Here is a 21,110-nt window from a genome sequence, read left to right as displayed (position 1 = left end):
CCCATCTCACCATGTTTTATACCTCAATTGTATTTTTTTTCCTTCAATCATAAGATTTTCTTAACACCTCATCCCTTTTTCCTACTTGTTTTTGTTGCTGTGTGACTTCGTGTTGATTTCGACACATAGCGACCCCATGGGAGTAGAACTGCCTGATAGGATTTTCTAGGCTGTAATCTTTACCAGAGAAGATTGCCAGGTCTTTCTCTCAGGGAGCCACTGAGTAGGTTCAAACTACCAACCTTTCAATTAGCATCTGAGCACTTAGCCGTTTGCACCACCATATCCCTGCTTTGCAGAGCCTGTGTTCGTAAAAGACCTGATCAATTTTTGAACTGCTTAAAATCATCAATTAACTGCCCTGACAGAAGTTATGCATTTTTCTTTATGAGAATTGTGGAACACAGTTGGATTTTTAAAAATGCAAAGAGCAGACACATAAGTTTCATCACAATAATGGAATTTAAATGGAAAGTGTAGCGTCACAGGTACAACTACCTTAAGGTTCACATTGCTTGAAAGATGGAACTCAAACTGAAAAGCATGCAGTCTGCAGTCCAAACGTTGGACTCTCCCATCAACAATTCTCCAATACATTTGGAAGCCTATTACTCATATCCAAAGGAATTTTAACTAGCCAATCAATCGATCCATCCTAAATGGCCAAACTGGTCATCGTGGCTCCCCTGAAAATGTGCTATGGGGTAGAGATGATTCAAAGACAGGGTGATAACTAGTTGATGTCTATAGCAGGAGAAATGGTCAACTGCTCTGTGTTGCAGTCACACACAGACAGCCTAAGGTTCTTTCTACCTTGTTCCAAATCAGTAGTTCTCCCAGCAGTATCAGCCACACCAGGGAACTTGTCAGAAATGCAAATTCTCAGTCCCACTCCCAGACCTACTGAATCAGAACCTCTTGCGGTGGGACTCAGCACTGAAAGTCCCATTCACAGAAAAGAGTTGATCACCCCAACAGTGCCATGCTTGACTCAACTCAGCGTGCATGGGAGGATGTTGCTGTTCCTCTTCAGCCAGCACTGGGCCTGGTTCAAGGGCTTTGAGAGAAGGCCATGGCTCCCCATGGGCAGGACATCCTGGGTAAGACAGTGTCATACAGCTGTCTAGCAAAGGGGGCACTTGGGGACCAGAGGGAAACTAGCCTGAGCAGTGACCATGTCTCCTGACCACCCTCTCCTCCCACAGATTAACTGCGGGAAGTTTCCTCAGACGATTTTGCAACAAGAACTCTACCCCCAGGCATCCACCTCTTCCTCCGACAGAAACAAAGCCCAGGCCTGCCCTCAAGCCACTGGGGAGGTTGGGAATAGAAAGAACAGCAAGAGAGGTCAGGGATGATGAATACTGAGGCCCCAGTTCCTGGCTTCATCTGAGCTTTCCTGTGCCCAGGGGGTGGGGGTGTCCATCCAGCCCTAAACTCCTGGGCCTCCTGAGCTGGCAGGGCCACCCAACAGCACCTGGACCTGGGACAGCTGGCCTGACACAGACCCTAGTCAGCCACAAGAGCAGGGGCAGTGAGGCTGAGATGATGAGCGTCTGAGATCCCCCTGGTAAGCGCCAACTGCAGATCTAGAGATGCGTAAGCACTCCATAAGTGCTGGCTTTGTTAAGCTGCTACTGCCTGCTGTGACCAAGGTCCCCTCCTAGAACCAGGCTCACCCTCCATTCTCATCACAGCCCCACCCTGCCCCAGTGCTGTGTGGCCTTGGCCAAGGTGCCCTCCCCAAGCATCAGTATCTCACCTACAAAGTGGAAAGAATAATAGTGCCAACTTCGAAGGATTGTCTGAGGAGGGCATGCAACACGAGCCCTGGTGGTGCAGCGGTTAAGAGCTCGACTGCTAACCAAAAGGTCGGCAGTTTAAATCCACCAGCTGCTCCTTGGAAACTCTACGGAAAAATTCTACTCTGTCCTATAGGGTCACTATGAGGCAGCATGGACTAGAAGGCAATGGGTTTTTAACTTGCCTTGAACATAGTAAGTGCTCAGTAAGTGGTACTCATTGCCATCATTATTATCCTCCAGGTCACCTGAGGAGTGAGAAAGGGGCTGGAGGGGGAAGGGGAAGAGTCCCACAACCTCCCTCAGCCACTAAGCACAAGACCCACATGCCAAATGCCCTCCATTCTTTCCTCAAAATCAGCCCTGGCTTATCCATTAGACACAATGACACAATATCTACAACCCACGATATTTTAGGGACCCACAAAAGTGTTTTCATTTCTTTTAGGATCAGAATAAAAACCAGAGCTTTTTGGGTCAACAAAAATGTTTCCAGTTTATTCTCACGTCAGAAACAAATGAAAATTTGGGGGCCCAGGAGGGCAAAAGTGTCTAGAACCCCCAAAAGTCATAATGCAACCCTGCTCGAACCCTCACTTGCGACTGCCCTTTCCCATCCCGACTGTCCTGTCCTAACGCAGAGGCCACTGCCTCCCAGTGTGTCTCCTGACCTGTTCTTCAAATCCTCATGTGCGTCGTCCACAGAATAGCCAGTGCAACCTGTCAAAATCACAAGTCTGATCATGTGCCCTCCCTGTTGAAAATCTTCAATGGCTCCCACTGCCCTGAGGGCAAAGTCCAAACTCCTCAGCCTGGCACACGAGGCCCTTGGTGGACAGCGTCATGTAGACCCTCCACGTACCCTACCCTTTTGCTTTCACAACTCCACACCATTACTCTTGCAGCTCCCTCTACCCAAAATGCCCTTTCCCCTGTAAACTCCTACCTACCAATTCAAAGTCCAGCTCCCCTAAGAGAACGTCCCCATATCCATCATACTGGGATTTTGAGTGAATGTCTCCTTGAGGTCAGGAGCTGGGTTTTCTTCATCCTCATCCCCCCAGCCACCATCCCAGTGTCTAGCTTACAGCGATTGTCTGACAGTGTTTGTGGGGGAAGGTGACTTCCCTGGGGTCACTGCCAGCATCTCAACCCTCCCCGGCCCCTCCGTCTCCAAGCCCCTGCAGCCCCGTGGTTTCCAGCTGAGGAGCCAAGCCTGGGGTCCTGCCACTGTTTCTTTGTCTGGCAGACAGGGAGCACAGCCACCTCCGGGGAGCACTTCCAGGTGGACAAAGCTGTGACCTTCATCACCAATACCCTGCTCCAGGAAAAGCCACGGGCTCTTTAGGATGGGGGAAGGGGGCTTCCCATTCCCAAGAAAACCCCAAGGGGCATCTTCAGAGCCCTAGCCAGGGACCAGGAGATCTAGTTTAGCTTTTGTCTTCATGTGACTGTGTACCACTTTGTGCCTCAGTTTCCCCATCTGTTAAAAGCAGATCGGACCAAAGCCTCTAAAGAAAGGGTTCTTCCAACTCTGGCTGTGAAGCGTTTTCCAGGGCTTCTCATCAGCGCAGACCGAGTTCCCAATGCAGAGCAAAGAGTGCCACCTACTGACTCGCAGCCTCCCTCCCGGAACACAGAACTACCAAGGGAATCGTCAGAATGTGCAGCCTTCAGATGAGGGAATTGTCCGCACTCTCCCTTTTCGTAAGTCACAGCCACCTCCATTTGCTTGAGGCTGACCGGCACCCACTTCGGCCTGGCCGAGGGGCTTTGACTGCACTGCCCCCCGACAGCTTCCTGCCCCCAAGCCCCAGGAAAGCAGGAGCTCTCATGCCATCCTGCCCACCCCCCGTGCCATGCCCAGCGCCAGGGCAGCCCCTTGGCTGCCGGCCCCCGCACACTGAGCCGAAGGCTGGAGGTGGAGAACAATGATCCCTATTGTGACTAAATTTCCCCCTGAAGATCTCATTCAAGATGTTAGAGTGAGCGATCATAAAAGGAATTAATAGTTGATTCGCTGTATAATTTCCTAGTTCAATATACTTTAGTGCAGCGACTAAATGAGCCGTCCCAGCCGTTCGGTGGGGCCAGATAGCGACTTTATCACTGGGATCTCAGGCTGAAGAATAAAAGCAATTCTTCTGAAGTAATTGCGTCTAATTAAAAGAAACATTTAAAAAGTGTAACCAAAAGGAATTCATTTCAAATGGAAAATTAATGCTGAAAAATAGCCCTGAGCTCTCTTGTCGCAGCTAACAGCCAGGCAGCCGCAGAATAATTAAACTGTTTTGAAATGTCGATACTGTCCTCCTCGGGAGAAGATGGGCTCGGCTGAGCACGATGCGGGCATCAAGAGAGAGCAGCTTCCAAAGAGGTGGCTAGCACTGGGACCTGAGGTCAGCCATCAGCTTCCAGGCGGGGTGAGAACCAGGCCACCTCGGACAAGGCTGGGAAAGGTTGGAACCATGGCCCTGAATGAGAGAAGCCGCACCTACCCAGGCATACCGAGTGCTTGATGCTTTTTCATGTCCCCCCAGTGAATCTTCAGAACAATGCTGCCACTCAAATCTTATTATTAATGTTATCATCGGCAGTTCAAAACAGAGATTCCCAGGGGCAAGGTTGTTGTAGCTGCCTTCAGGTCAGCCCTCGACCCATGGCAGCCCCATGTACAACCGAACAATGCCCGGTCCTGCACCATTATCATGATTGGTTGCAGATCAGAACTCTGTGATCCGTAGAGTTTTCATTGGCTGATTTTCAGAAGTAGATCACCAGACCTTTCTTCCTAGTCCATCTTAGTCTGCTGAAACCTGTTCAGCATCATAGCAACATGCAAGCCTCCCCGATAAACAGGTAGTTGCTGCCCATGAGGTGCACTGGCAGGACTTGAAACTGGGTCTCCCACATGAAAGGTGGGAATTCTACTGAACCACCAATGCGTCCAGTGGCAAGGTACCTTGCCCCAAATCACAGTTAATACGTAGCAGAACTGAGATTCAAGCCAAGGTCAGCCTGGCTCTGATGTCCACATTGATTGTACTACACTGGATGTTAGAACTCAGCATCAGGAAGGAGACCATATGCTCTCTAGCGCTGTGGTTCTCCACCCTGCCTGCCCATCAGACTCACCTGACTCCCCAGCTGGGGAGCTATGAAAAACCAGTCCTGGGACCACTCCCAGAGATTCTGATTTAATTGGTCTAGGGGGGTAGCCTAGGAATCAGGTGCCCAGGTGACTCCACTGTGCACAGGCCGAAAACCACTGGTCTAATGCCCAGTCATCGGGCCCACTTTGCCTCGTGGACATTCCCTGAAATCTTCCCACCCATTTCCCCTGGATAGTTTTAGCCTCATCTGCAAACTGAGACTGCAAATACCTCCCTTACAAGGTTTCCATAAGGATGAAATAAGGTGAGAGACTAATTCAGAGCACGTAGTAGATGCTAAGTAAATGTTAGTTTCCAAATGGAGGGCATCAAGAGGTAAGAACAAGAAGAAACACAAGATGAATGTCTAGCAAGCCTTAACTACAGCTCTTACTCCATTAAAAACGACACCGATGAGCCTGGAAAACTTTGTACTGAGTGAAATAAGTCAGACACAAAAGGACAAATGTTGTATGATCCCACTTAAATGAAATATCTAGAACAGGCAAATGCATAGAGATAAAAATTTAATCGTGATTACCAGGGGCTGGAAGAAGTGGAATGAGAGTCACTGCTAAAGGGGTACTAAGTTTCTATAGAGGGTGAGGAAGAACATTTGGAAATGGATAGTGATGATAGTTGCATGGTGAATGTACAGTAAGTCCCCAGACAACCAACTTACGGACAGCTCATACTTGCCCTTTAATGTTATATAAATTTGCCCTCACTTTGAAACGAACAAAGCAACCCCTACTCACAACAAATTATTCTTCATCACTATCACGTTCACTTGCTGCAGGTGCAGTTTTTAAATCATTGAAAAGGCTTCAAGCCTTTTCTTGCGCTAAAGTAAGGCTAAATAAGAACCACATGCACCTATTCCCACTCACCTACAAATTCAGCTTAAAGACACAGTTAGGAAGAGATCACATTCATAATCCAGGGGTTGCCTGCAATTAATGTCACTGAATTGTATATTTAAAAGTGGTTAAAATGGTAGCTGTTATGTTATATATTGTTGTTGTTGCATGCCATCTAGTCTATTCCGACTCATAGCAATCCTTCAGGAGAGAGAAGAGCTGCCCTATAGGCTGTAATCTTTACGGGACCACATCGCCAGGTCTGGGAGCAGATCAGTGGCTGGTGGGTTCGAACCACCAACCTTTCTGTTAGTAGTCAAATGCTTAACCACTGTGCCACCAGGGCTCCTTTTTGATACATTACCTTACCACCATGAAATTTAAATTTAAACAAACAAAAGCAAAAAAAAACAAATAACTAAAGCTACACAATTTAACAGTGAAGATGATCTGGCCAGAAAGTTTATGTTCCAACTTGAATTCAGAATGGGGAGGCCATGCTAGTCTTAGACCCAAACTTGAGTCACTGAACATTCTCAAGAACCCACCCTTTTGTTATTTCCAAGTGCTTACAGTTACTCAAATGAGGCTAAGGGTTACCTGAGATCGGTGATTCGTTCATATGAGTTGTTTAGATGCTGACTGGCATTTCTGAATACCTTAGGAATGCCCGCAAGAAGTTTGTCCCCTTCAGTGGGTTACACATGCATCTAAACCTTACTTACACCATTGTGATTCTTAGACAACACCCTCTTTATACATATGCAAAGATGAGCTACTCCTCAGCCTCCCTTTCTGAATTGCAGGCAGACTCCAGTTGTCAAAGATCATCAGCAAAGAGTCCCATGCGCTTCGTTACGGCTGAACCCCTTAAAAGGCAACCTGAGGTCTCTAAGAGTGATGGAAAACTTTGGAACTGGAAGACAAGTACTACATTATCTTCTGATGAAATGGGCCTTATAGCCCCAGGATCTTAGCAAACATGAGGGACTTCTACAACGTCCTGTTGCCACTGCCAACTGCCATTTCTTTGCCTGAGGACTTTCTCTGACTACGGAGTCTACTTTGCCCACCTGTATGACAGGCCAGAAGTGCCAGGGAATTCATCGCACACACTCCTTTGCCCCAGGACCAGCCCTCGACCAATGAGTGGCGGGGACTTGGTGGATAATTACACCAGTTCCCTCGCCCCTTGGGTGGAATAACTCTGTGGTGTGTTCTATCCAGGCCCGCGCAGTTCCCCGCTAGAATTAAGCCTCAGTTGCTTAGTGGGAATTGGAGTGATGACGCACCCTTTATCAGCTGCCTTCTTCTCCCTATTTCACTTCTTCACTCTCTTATCAGTATTGCTTCCACCTTCCAAATAAGTTATTTGGGGTCAGTGAGTTAGCAGTTGTAACTGAGACAGACCTATCCTCAAACTGGCCCTGTGTATGCCACACAGGAAAGAGTATGGGCTTTGGGAGCAGAGACCTGGGGTCCAAATCATCCAGACGCTTACCAGTTGTATGACTTAGGGGAAATCAGTTAGTCTCTCTGAGCTTCTCTTTCCTCTACCATAGCATGGGGATAATAATGGGATCCACTGCACAGGGCTGTTGACAAGATTCATGGAAATCCTGCAGGTTAAGCCCCTGGCATAAGCAGGTGTTTGTACAATCCAGTAAGTCAACAAGTATTGATGGAAGACTTATTCTGTGTACCAAGTGTGGCACAGGGGTGTGTGCAAAGGATGAAGCTAGACCTCTCCCCTTCCTGGAGCTCCAGGCAAGCCAGGGAGACAAGACGTAAGAAGACAGCTGGGTCACGATGTTGTCATTCACCATGCTGGGAAGCCCACAGGTTGGGACAGCCAGGGGCTACACCAAGAGCTCCAAGGGTCTACAGTAATGACTAACCACATCTGGCTATTTAAATTTAAATGAATTAGAATTAAACACAATTAAAATTCAGTTCCTCAGTCACACTAGCTACCTTTCAAGAACTCAATAGCCATGTGTAGCTAGTGGCTACCATATTGAGCAGCGCAGATATAGAACATTTCCATCATCACAGAAAGCTCTGTACTGGCCTAGAGTTAGACAAACCTGGGGTTCAGACCTGGACCTGCCCTTGATCACTGTGAGATTCAGGCAGGGCACCTACCTCCCTGAGCCTTAGTTTCTTCTTCTGTAAAGTGGGTCAGTAGTAGTCATCCCAAGGAGTCCTGGTGGCACAACTGTTAAGTGCTCTGCTGCTAATCAAAAGTTGATGGTTCGAACCCACCCAGCAGCTCCACAGAAGAAAGAACTAGCAACCTGCTTCCGTAAAGATTACAGCCAAGAAAACCTGATGGGGCAGTTCTCCTCTGTCACATGGGGTCGCTATGAGTCAGAATTGACTTGCTGGCACCCAGCAACAACAACAACAATCATCATCTCACCCTAGACAGTAGGGTTATCACAAGGGCCAAATTAAAAAGTCTACATGAAAGCTCCTAGACCAACTCCTTGTCTGGCAGATCCTAGAAGCACAGTATTGACTGAATCTACTTCAGCTTGTACTTTTGCCCTCCTTCGTCTTAGATCCATGAGTCCCAAACCTTCCTGTTTTTCTAGCTGCACCCCCTCCCCAGACTACCCTCTCGTGATCTCTGTATCTCTCACACCCATCAACTCTACCCACACCTTCAAGCGATCAGCACACAGACAGAGTCCTTCTGGGGCCTGCACAGACAGAGCCAAAGGATTAGACACATGAGGGGTGGGGCATCGAGGACCAAGGCTTTCCTGGGCCCTGAGAGGTGAGCCTGGAAAAGGGATGGATGCAGGAACCTTAAATGTGTATTGCTAAGTAAAAGAAACCAGTCGGCAATGGCTATGGGTGATGGTGCACAGCCTAATTGGTGTAATTGGTGTCACTGAATTGTACACATGAAAGATGTTGAATTGGCAAATATTGTGTTATCTATATTTTTACAATCGGAAAAAAAAGAAGAAGCCAGTCTGAAAAAGCTACATGCTATATGATTCCAAAAACACCTGAGTGATACAAAAGGTTATCACACCAACCAAAAGGTTGGAGGTTCATAAAACCAAATGGGACTAATGAGGCACAGCAGTCCAAGGACAAGGGCCAGAACGCAGAAGCGGACAGGAAAGCTGGTGATAAGGAACCCAAGGTTGAGTAAGGATAGTGTTGATGTGTTGTGAGGTTGTTAACCATTGTCAAAGGGCAACATGTGTGTTTACTGTTAAATGAGAAACTATTTTGTTCTGTAAGCCTTCATCTAAAGTGAGAATAGCAGCACAATTGGAAGAGCGTAGTCGATGTCACTGAACTGGTAGAAATTTTTTGAAATGGTGTACCTTTGGATATGCATATTTTCACCAAAAAAAAAAAAAGGTCAAGAAGGGAGAGGGTTGACATGTTGTGGGGTTGTTAACCAATGTCATAAAACAATATGTGTACTACTGTTTCATGAGAAACTATATGTTCTGTAAGCCTTCACCTGAAGTACTATAAAAAAAAAATAATAAAAAAAAAAAGGTTGGAGGTTCAAGCCTACCCAGAGGTGCCTCAGAAGAAAGACCTGGCAATGATCTCCTTTCAAAAAATCATCCATTGAAAACCCTACAGAGCATAGTTTTACTCTGACACATATGGGGCCGCCAAGAGTCTGAACTGACTTGACAGAAAATGGTACTGGGACTGGTATGATTCCAACTATATGACATTCTGGAAAAGGCAAAACTACAGAGACAGTAAACAGAGCAGTAGTTGCTATGAGTTCAGGGGAGCGGAGCAAGGATAAACAGGTGGAACACAGGGCATCTTAAGGGCAGTAAAACTATTCTGCATGATACTGTAAAGGTGGATACATGACATTATGCATCTGTTAAAACCCATAAGATGGTACAACACAAAGAGTGAACCCCAATGTAAACTACAGACTTTAGTTAATAATACTGTATCAATATTGGTACCTCAATTGTAACAAATGTGCCACAGAATGTAAGATTAATACACCTTCTTGTCACTTATTGACTCTTTATCTGACATTTACAATAGTAAAAAATCTACCATCCGACTATTTAGCTCATTAACAACATACGTCTGGCAGTAACTGATGCTGAGGTGCGAGGCGAGAGTAATGCTGGCTGTGACAGTTAAGATTACGTGTCAACTTGGCTGGGCCACGATTCTCAGTGGTTTGGCAGTTATATAATCATATAATTTGGCAGTTACGTAATGATGTAGTCATCCTCCATTTTTGTATAACATCAATTTCACATAATGACCTGGTCTTTGGAACCTAACCATGTCAATAAGTGAGGAGAGGGTGGTAATAGGGGAAACTGTGAGCAGGGGCAGAGGGAGTATAAGGGAACTCTCTGTACTTTCTGCACAATTTTTCTGTAAACCTAAAACTGCTCTAAAAAATAAAGTACTTTTTTTTTTTAAGGGGCTGAGAGGAATGGAGCAGGCTCTCAGTACCTTGTTAGGTGCCATCAAGTTAATTTCAGCTCATAGTGACCCCATGTGACAGAGAAGAACTGCTTCACAAGGTTTTCTAGGCTATAATCTATGCTGGAGCAGATTGCCAGGTCTTTCTCCCACAGAGCCGATGGATGGGTTCAAACCACCGACCTTTCGGTTAGCAGCTGAGTGCTTAACCATTGTTTTACCAGGGCTCCTGTTTCAGTACCATGTTCCAGAGCAAATGCCAACAGCAGTAACCAGGTGAGAGGAAGAGCTACATTTGGGGAGAAAATGAAAAAGATGCATTCCAAAGCTCAATCACAAAAATAAGGATGTAAAAGAAAGGCCCAGCAAGAGTGAAAACAGCTGCACTTGGCTTAGACCCACAGTACCCCAGTGAACCTTGGGGCCAGCAGTCCTTAGCCATAGTCCTCCCCTGGTCCCGCGGCAGCCACCTGAATGTCTCATGTCAAGACCGGAAAGTTTCTAATCTCCCAGCCATCACTGCTCCTGTACCTGACACCTTCGTTTCTCTTTATCTGCTCTTTCTCTTTCTTCCACCACAATATGCTCAAACCATCCAAAACTCTCCCTTCATCACTGAACCTCCCTAATTAAGCTAACATTATTAGAAGGCTGGAAAAAAAAAAAAACTCCCAAATTCTCTTTGCGTTTCAGTAGCTCTTTAATATGCGAGACAACGAGAGATGAGCTGCTCCTAATTGCCAGTCCCTGGAGTAGCCAGTCAGAAAATGAATTGATGCGTTTTTTCCTTATGAACAATGCATGTAGCACAAATTGCGGTGGCCGTCACCAGAGATTTAATTACAAAATATCATTACTTTCACACATCATTTCAGATTTGGCCTGATCAAATCAAGTTAGGGCGAGAGGGAGAGAAAACTGCACTCTTAGCAGGGTCATTCGTTCAGGGTTGGCTGGGAAGCAGTGGGAATTGGCGTTGTTGAAACCTCCTCAGGGCCACTGCAGGGGAAGCAGCTGCCAGAGACACTGATGGAAAGGGAGAGTCCTGGGGTTCAGGGCTTCAGGGGAGTGGAGGCTGTGGGCTCGCAGAAGGGTCCCCAGGGCATGCAAAGGACTTCTCAAGGGGGAGATCAGGCTGCAGAGAGCCCCGAACCCATACAACTCAAAGTGGCTACAGAAATGCCCTTCATCCAGGGCTTTAAGCAACTGATGTCTCCAAGTTCAGCTCAGGGAATGTTTTTCCCCTGCAAACTCCTATCCTCCCATCAAAGCCCAGCTCCTCTAAGAGAATTCCCATATCTGTCATACTGTAATCTTGAGCAAATATCTCCTCAAGGTCAAGGACTGTTTTTTATTCATCCTTATCCCCCCAACCACCATCCTGATTCCTAGCTTGGAGTAATTTTCTTCTATTCCCTGCTGATGCAAATTAGACCCTGTGCTAGACCCTGGGGATGCAAAATAGGGAGCAAACAAATGTGGTCCCTGCTGCCCTCACTGGGTTCACACTCCAACTGGGGAGGCAAACTTAAATCAAATAATACTCATAGTATACTAAGAGAAACCAGAGAAGTAGTGAAGCCAGACTTTTTGGGTTTGAATCCCTGCTCTGTCACTTAATAGCTGTGTGAGCTTGGCTAAGTCACTCAATCTCTTAGTGTCTTGGTTTCCTCATCTGTAAAATGGAGATAATGATTGTCGTTACCTCACAGATATGTTGAAGATGAGATGATTTAATATGTGTAACACACTTGGAACAGTGCCTGGCACATGTTAAGTACCATGTAAAAACCAAAAACCAAACCCATTGCCATTGAGTTGATTTCAACTCATAGCAACCCTATAGTGGTTGTTAAATAAATAGAAATATAAAATTTCAGCTGTGACAAGCAGAGTATATAGCATTATGACAGCCTATAATAGAAGGATTTGACCTACTCAAGGAGGTCTAGTTAAGGAGGTCAGGAAGGTCTTGAACTGAAATGCAAAGGAAGGAGAGGCATTAAGGGAAATACTGAAGAAAGAGTGGTCTTGGCAGAGAAAGCAGCATGTACAAAGACCCTACGGCAGAAGAAAGTATCCTAAGGGCAAGGCACTGAAAAAATGTCAATGTGTCTGGACCTTGGTGCAGACTAAGGATGAGGAAATTGGCGGGGCCAGGCCACGTAGCGCTTTAAAGACCATGGTCAAGAGGTTGGGCTATGAAAATGACTCATGTGCACTGAAGTCTTAGAAGCATTCATCTATCATCTGTCCTCAGTTGTAATCGATTTATTGCAAAGGTGGCCCCAATTTTTCACCTCCCTGTATCCACAGCCCTTGCAATGTGACTTTATAGCTCCTCTCTTCAAGAGGTGGAATCTATTTCCTCAACCATTGAACATGGACTTACCTTGTGATTTGTTTTGCCAATAGAATGTGCTAGAAGTGATGTTGTACAAGTTCTGAGCCCAGGCCTCAAGCAACCTTGAATGCTACTCCATGTTGTCTTGGAACCCTGCCCAGTCACCATAAGAACAAGTCTGCACTAGCCTACTGGAGGATGAGGCTACATACAGCAGAAATGAGTCATCCCAGTCAATCAAGGTCATCCTAGATTCATCAACAATCAACTGACATGTGAGTGAGCCCAGCTGAGACTAGCAGAACTGCTCAGCTAAGCACAGCCATTGACTTAAGTCATTAAGTTTTGGAATGGTTTGTTACACAGCAGTAGCTAACTGATACACACACTGACAGTATAGGGAGTATAGTGAGAAATAAGAAAAAGAGAGAAACAGCACACAGAGCTATAAGACCATGTAATGCTGAAACATTCAAAATGCATGCAGAACTCTTGGGGCACTTAGGAGGGAGGATTTTGTTCTGCAGGGAAAGAAGGGAAACTACAAAAGAGGAAAAATGAGTACATGTTTGTCCAGTGAGGGCAGGTAGGAAGTTCCCTCCAGACGGAAGAAAGAACATGGGCAAAGTCACGATAAGAGAGGGGCCCCACTGGTCAAGCCAGAGGGCTTGGTCCAAAGCAGGGAAGATAGTTGAGGCAGCCCACATGCCCTCAGCAGGTGAGCTTTAGGCTTCTCTAGAACATGGGAGGGGGCAGAGCTAAAGGCAAAGCACCAGCCACGAAGCACCTAGCTGGGAGGAAGCTGGGAAGTTCTAGTGTGAACCCCTGCCGTAGCTGCAGAAGATGGGGAAAAGAGCTTAGATGTGGGATCCAAGACAGATATAGTCAAAGGTTGGGGGGCCAAGGGAGAAGTAAGTCTCATCCACTTAAGCCGTACAACTCCTAGAAACAGCATAGGTCACAAGAGTGTTCTAGATAAACCACAAGGCAAGACCATTACCACTGCTCTGCAGCCTTAGGCAGGTCTATCCTCTCTGTCTTGTCTTCCACAGCTGAATGGGGATAAGATATCAACCCTGGCTTTTCAGAGGTTCTACCAAAGAGATCATAAAATGAAGGCTGGAAGGGCGCTTATAAACCATGAAATTTATACACTTGGGTTGGGTGAGGTTATTCTCATTACTCATTCTGTGTATCCCCTTCAGTTTTATCCAATAAAAGGAGTTTTCCTAGAAAACGGTTCATCAGCTGGGATCCCACAGGAGACAGATGGTACACTCAAGTGGTAACTGAGGAGAGTTTTATAAAACGAGTGGGCAGGATGTAGGGAAACTGACCAGGCTGGTGCAGCACCCTGGGGATAGCAGCAGCGGGGAGCCCTTACCACCTCAAAGCCTGGAGGGACAAGAAGGGGACCAGTTGCTGAGACCCAGAAACAGAAAGAGCAACTGACAGCAACTGTGGCTCCTGCCCCCAACCAGGTAAGAAGGGAGAAATAAACACCCCAAACCTCATTCTCCTCCCACCCTCCATTCTCTGACCAGGACTTCCCATTAGTTGAACCCAACCAGAAGTCGGAAGGCAAAGAAGCCCATTGATGCAGTCCTTAGTGGTCAGCCTCCCAGGGCCAAAGCAGAATGGAGGAGGGTGGACAGTGGACCTAGAGGGGCACATGAGAGATGTTCAACACATAAGGAATATTCAGGCTTCAGGAGGAAAAGAAGGCAGACTCTTTAAAACTTGACAAGATATAATATAGGGAAGGGAGCCAGCTTCTCTGCATCTGCTCCTTCTCCATACAGTCTTTATTTCAGTGGTTCTCAAAGTGTGGTCAGGGGAACCCTAGGGAACCATAGGAGCCTTTCAAGTGGTCCACGAGGTCAAAACTATTTTTAAAATAATACTAAGGCATTAATTGCCTTTTTCACTCTCATTCTCTCATGAGTACCAGAAGCTACTTGATGTAGCCGCAATTATCTGAAAAGGCTATTAAAATACTCCTTCCTTTTCCAAGCACATATTTGAGCGAGGCCAGACTTTCTTCATACGCTTGAACCAAAACAACTTATCACAACTGCCTGAAGCAAAAGCAGATATGAAAATCTATCAGTGTCCTATTAAGCCAGAAATTAAAAAGACTTGCAAAAATGTAAAACGATGCCACCATGTTTGTATTTTTCTTGTTTTGGAAAATACAGCCATTTCTCACTAAAAATGTAGTTAATATTGACATATAAGGGGTTTGTTATTGATATTTTCACGGATCTAATAAATATGTATTTTTAATTCCTAAAACAGTAATTACTGATGGATATAGCTGACATAAACAAACGCCCTTTGGGGTCCTTAATAGTTTTTAGGTATGTAAATGGGTCTTGAGATTAAAAAGTTTGGGACTTCTGAATAGAGGACTGCTCTGTTCGATGCTCAAAACAACTCTCCAAGGAAGATTACTGCTGTTCACCTCATGATGATGATGATAGACAGAAAGATAGGGAGAGAGGTAGGTAGGTAGGTAGGCAGACAGAGAGAGAGAGAGGTAGGTAGGTAGATAGAGAGAGGTAGGTAGGCAGGCAGGCAGACAGATAGAGAGGTAGGTAGGTAGGTATGTAGGCAGACAGAAAGAGAGGTAGGTAGGTAGGCAGACAGAGAGGTAGGTAGGTAGGTAGGCAGATAGAGAGAAAGTAGGTAGGCAGAGAGAGAGAGAAGTAGGTAGGTAGGCAGAGAGAGAGAGAAGTAGGTAGGTATGCAGAGAGAGAGAGAGAAGTAGGTAGGTAGGCAGAGAGAGAGAGAAGTAGGTAGGTAGGCAGAGAGAGAGAGAGAGAAGTAGGTAGGTAGGCAGACAAAGAGAGAGGTAAGTAGGCAGATAGAGAGAGAGAGGTTGGTAGGTAGGTAAGCAGATAAGTAGATAGACAGGTAGACAGATAAATAGATAGATAGCTGCTGTTGAGTCTACTCCTACTCATAGTGACCTTATATACAACAGAATGAAACACTGCCTGGTCCTTCATCATCCTCACAATGGCCAGCATGTTTGAGTCCATCATTGTGGCTACTGTACCAATCCATCTTACCAATGGGTCTCCCTCACCCTCACTGGCCCTCTACTTCACCAAACATGATGTCCTCCACCAGCGATTGATCCCTTCTGATGACGCATCCAAAGCAAGAGAGTCGGAAAATGTTCTGTTGTGATCCATAGGGTTTCCACTGGCTAATTTTCTAAAGTAGATCACCAGGTCTTTCTTCCTAGTGTACCTTAGTCTGGAGGCTCTGCTGAAAACCTGTCCACCATGCGTGACCCTGCTGGTATTTGAAATACCGGTGGCATAGTTTCCAGCATCACAGCAACACACAAGCCACCACAGTATGACAGATGGATAGTGGCACCCCATGAGAGGGAGGAGGAAGGTGAGGCTCAGAGACAGAATGATAGCTACCCAGGCTCACACAGCTGGCTAGTGGCACAGCCAGGACTCAAATCTGGACTGTCTTGCACCAAGGCCCACACACACTCTCCCCTCATCACCCCTGCAGCAGGAGGCCGGGAAAGCACTGGATGCTGGAACAGCATCTAGCTTCTGTTGCCTCTTCCAAGGAGGGAAGATAACAGGGATTGATTGATCTCAATGATCAGCTACAAATTGTCCCTCCATGTGGCCATGTTAATCAGCTTCTACCAGCCAGGATTTGGCCAGTTTGAAAGGTTTATAGCAACAATGCGGGACTGATTTATTTCTCCTTAATAAAAAAGTGATCAGGTGAAACCTGCATCTATCATTCTGTTTATCACTCGGGGTGATTTATTAACTAATTACGCTGGCAGTGACCGCTGGCTGTGAGGACAGACGATGGGGGGAGGTGGAGTCAGCGTAGGCATCAGTGCTGTCCTGGACACACCCACTGCCCTCCTTCCAGCCTGCCACTCACACACAAGCAAGAAGGAGCCCTTGAACATGGATAGGGAGGCTCTGAGAGAAGGGGGAGAGGTGAGAGGTTGAGGGGCTGTCCAGGCCCAGCCATTTACTCCTTCCTCCTTCTCATCCCTGGAGAAGACAATGAGACAGTGCAGGGAGCTGCCTTCCTTCCACCATCTTCCCTCCCAGTTCTCTAAATGGAAAAAACCAGTTGCCAACTCATGGCAACCGCATGTGTGTCAGAGTAGGACAGTGTTTCATAGGGTTTTCAATTGCTGATTTTTCAGAAGTAGATCACCAGGCCTTTCTTTTGAGGCACCTCTGGGTGGACTCCAAACTCCAGCGTTTTGGATAGCAGCAGAGCTTGTTAACCATTGCACCATTCAGGGCTCCTCTCTGAATGGAAAGGGGCCTTAAGGCAACACCTGGAGAGAATCAACAGCTGCAGAGGGGAGAGATGAAAAGCCAACAGCCCAAAGAGGCAACCCCAGGCAAGTAAGAAGGCCCCCTGCCTCCCCTTCACTGCTGCCCCAGGTACGACCACCAGATGAAATACAGAGTGCCGAGTTACATTTGAATTTCAGATAAGCAATGAATAATTTTTTATTTGTGCCTCAAATAATGCATGGGTTTCCTGTAAAATCTGGTAACCCCAGCCCAGGGCAGGGAGGGATCTGGCAGGGCATTCAGCTGACTGTAACTTCCCAAACTCCCAGATTCCATCAGCAGCAGCAGCCCAGCCTCACTGTGGAGCCTGCTCCACTTCTCTGGGTGCTGTAGGCTTCAGAGCAGGAGTTCCTGGAGGATATCACTTCTTAGAGCTGACGAGCAAGTCACTTAGCCTCACTGAGCCTTACCCGTGAAATGGGGGCACTACCAAAACAGGAAAAAGTGAAAAAGAAGAAGACCCTCAACAAAATGGATTGACACAATACCTACAACAATGGGCTCAGGGGCAGATTATCTATCTAATAAACAAGGTAAGCATGGTGCTTACATTGCTTACCAGATCATCTGTAGTGACCAATTTCACGTTTTTTCACCACATCAAAGATTCTGCTTCTAGGTGTAGCTGGCATCTGTCTCATTCCCAACCCCACAGCACCTTCCTACAGAATCAAAGCCTCTTTTTCCAATGTATAATCCCTGGTAGGGACGGATTACTCAGTGAGCAAAATAAGCAATGGGTTACTTGTGCTCACTTAGTAATCTGTAGTGAACAATTTCACATGGGTTTCACCACGTTGGTGAAATATAAACCACATTGTGAAACCTATTGGAAATTGTTCACTACAGATTAGTAAGTAAGCACAAGTAAACCCACGCTTATCTTACTTACTGGGTAATCCACCCCTGAACGGGCTCAAACAGAAACAATTGTGAGGGTGGTGCAGGACCAGGCAACCTTTCGTTCTGTTATACACATAAGGTCGCTATGAGTTGAAACCAACTCAACATCACCTAACAACAACAACAATCGGAACTATTGCCCTGAGATAATCCTTAAACCTTAAACCAGAAGTATCCCCTGAAGTCTTCTTTAAACCAAACTATTGTTTAGCTTAATTATAAAGATATCTACCTTGAACATTGTGCTCTTTTAAGAACTATGTATATAGGATGAAACTGACAACAGCAACTAGAAAGATTACATAGGAAACTTAGGGGGCAGTGAGTTTATGTTAATGGGGGAGGAACGATTCCCAAAAGGAGGATTGTGCAACTTGAAGACCGTAATTAATGTCACTGAATTGTACATGTAGGAATTGTTGAATTGGTGTATGTTCTGCTGTGTATATTCTCAACAGCAACAAAAATAAACAAATTTTTAAAAATGGGGGCACAGCCCACCCTGCCCTCCCTGCATGCCATACAAGGCTGACGGAAGTGGACAGGTTTGCCCTCATCAACTAAACACCAGGAGCCCACGCAGCCTGGGCTGCCCCCCGCCATTCACCTTGTGAAGGTCAGAGTCCCTTTACACCTCTTGGGGATGTAACAGCTATAACACCGTGTGTGTGTGTGTGTGTGTGTGTGTGTGTGTATTTTTTTAATCATGTTTCCTGAAACCTCAGGTGCATGGTAGAGAACATCAGAAAGCTGGCCCAGCCTATGTGAGAAAGCATTGTGCGAAACCCATAAACCAAACCCGTTGCCATCAAGTTGATTTCGACTCATAGCAACCGTATAAGACAGAGAACTGCCCCATAGGGCTTCCAAGGCTGTAATCTTTACGTAAGCAGACTACCACAGCTTTCTTCCACAGAGTGGCTGGCGGGGTCGAACCGCCGACCTTTTGGTTAGCAGCCGAGCGCTTAACTGCTGTACCACCAGGGCTCCTTAAAGCACCGTGCAGTATCTATTAAAGTCGACAATAAATGTACATGAATCTATTGCCTGGAAACAACTTTTGAACTTTGAGCCAAAACTATCTCATGAAGTCATCTTTAAATGAAATCACAGTTTAGCTCAATAAATAAAGGCTGTCTTGAGCATCACACCCTATTGAACAATTACCTATAGGAGACTGAAATGACAACAGTAACTCCCAACCACAGATGAGAACATTAAGGGGCAGAAACCATAAATTAACGGTGGTGACACAATGTGAATAATGTAACCATTATCAATGAAATGTACATGTAAAAACGTTCAAGGGGTGTATGTTTTGTTGTGTATAGTTTCACCAAAAATAAAATATTTTTAAAAACAGTAAGTGTAACACCAGGCTGAAAATCATGCCTGAATGAAAAGTCCTAGATGAGTGCTTAGTAAATTAATTGCCGAACAACCACCCCTATGACTTAAGAACCCCACACCTAGGTGTCTAAACCAGGGTAACACTCAGGCCCGTGCTGTGAACAAGGGTGTTCACAAAGTGTCATTTCCATTAATACCTACAACATCAGAAACAACCTAAAATCTATCCAAAAGAACTAGAAAAAAGACCTATGATGTTGTCAAACCATGCAGAAGTAAAAAGAATGAGGGAAAGATTTTTACCACCTTGCCAAGATCTCCAAGGTATATCGTTACTAGAAAAAGGCAAGTTGAGGAATATTCTAGACCAATGCACTATTGGCATTTGGGACCAGATAATCATAGGATTGCTATGAGCTGGAATCAACCTGACAGCACACAACAATCCTTTGTTGTGAGGGGCTGTCCTGTGCACTGTAGGACGTTTAGCAGGCATCCCTGACCTTTACCCGCTAGATGCCAGCAGCATCCGCTCTTCCACTGTGATGATCAAAAATGTCTCTACACATTGCCAAACATCCCCTGTTGAGAACTACTGGTCTAGGCAACATCAGGGATGTTTATGCAAACAAAAGCAAACACCAAAACTATCATCTCTGTAGGAACTCAGGTAAATTTGTGAACGCACAGGAAAAAAGTCTGGGAGATCAATCTCCAGACCAGGAACTAGGTTACTTCTGGGGAGGGGATTGGGAATCTGCATGGAGAAAGAGGGGCATCAAGGGAAACTTTTGCCTTATGTGTATTATCTGCATGTTTAACAATGAGAGAATGTATGTGTTCATCTGTTACTTGTATAGTAAGAAAAAGGAGAGGAAGAGAGAGGAAGAGAGAAGAGAAAAGGAGCAGAGAGGGGAAGGAAAGGAAAAGGAGGGATGGGAGGGATGGAAGAAAGAAAAGAAGGGAAAGCAAGAGGGAGGGAGAGAGGAAATCACAGAAGCCCCTCTGAGCTGACTTGCTCTGGGACCTGGCCTGCTGCTTTTTCCTCTCTTGTCCTCAGTGTCCTCAAAGAGAAATAAGGGGTTGCACAAGGATCCTTCCTGCCCTGTCCTCAGCCAAGGCAAGCCCCAAGGTGACCTGATCCCCCACCCCGGGGCCTGTCCCTCCCACACAGCCCAGTTGTTACACAAAGAAAAGAGGTGCTTGGGTTTCCACCTCCCTCTCGGCAGCTCATACTGATTATGCCTCCTTGGGGGAGGAGGGGAGGATGGGATCTGGTCAACCCGCCCAGCTCCATGCTGAGGACTTGGTTGAGGCTTGATTAAATAATTACACAGAACCTACTGAGTAATCACGCTGTCTCAAGAAGCAAGGAGCACCTTCGGAGGGAGGCCCCATTAGTGATTTGCGGGTGTGTGTGTGAGTATGTCTGTCTCCTGCCTATGATAGAATTATAATCATAAGACCTCGTTTACAAAACACTTCCAGAGCCCCTGGCTCATTTGATCGCCTCGCAAACCCAGAGAGGTGGATAAAGTCACCCCCATTCCACAGCTCGGGAAACTGAGGCTCAGAGAGGTTTGGGGACTTGCTTAAGATCCCACAGTTAGGGTGGGGGCAAGTCCAGCTCTGTCTGACCCAGGGGGCTGATGGCAAAGTGGGCATTAAGCCCGGAAGTCCAGGCAGAGGGAGGATAAGGCTCAGGATGGAAAGATCTGAGGAGATATTTTGTTTGTTGTTTTGTTTTGTATGGCTTCTCCACTAGGATTTTCCGCTCTTTTCTATTTTGAAAAAACAAATCTGAAAACAGCTACGCGAGCCTTCCTGGCATAATGTTGCTGCCAAGAAAGCAGCCCAATTTGTGGGGTGTGAGATGGGGCCAAAGCTGC

The sequence above is a fragment of the Trichechus manatus genome, unplaced genomic scaffold (assembly GCF_000243295.1).
Source record: "Trichechus manatus latirostris isolate Lorelei unplaced genomic scaffold, TriManLat1.0 scaffold00008, whole genome shotgun sequence".
Classification (NCBI taxonomy): Eukaryota; Metazoa; Chordata; class Mammalia; order Sirenia; family Trichechidae; genus Trichechus; species Trichechus manatus.
Note: the sequence above shows the minus strand (reverse complement) of the source record.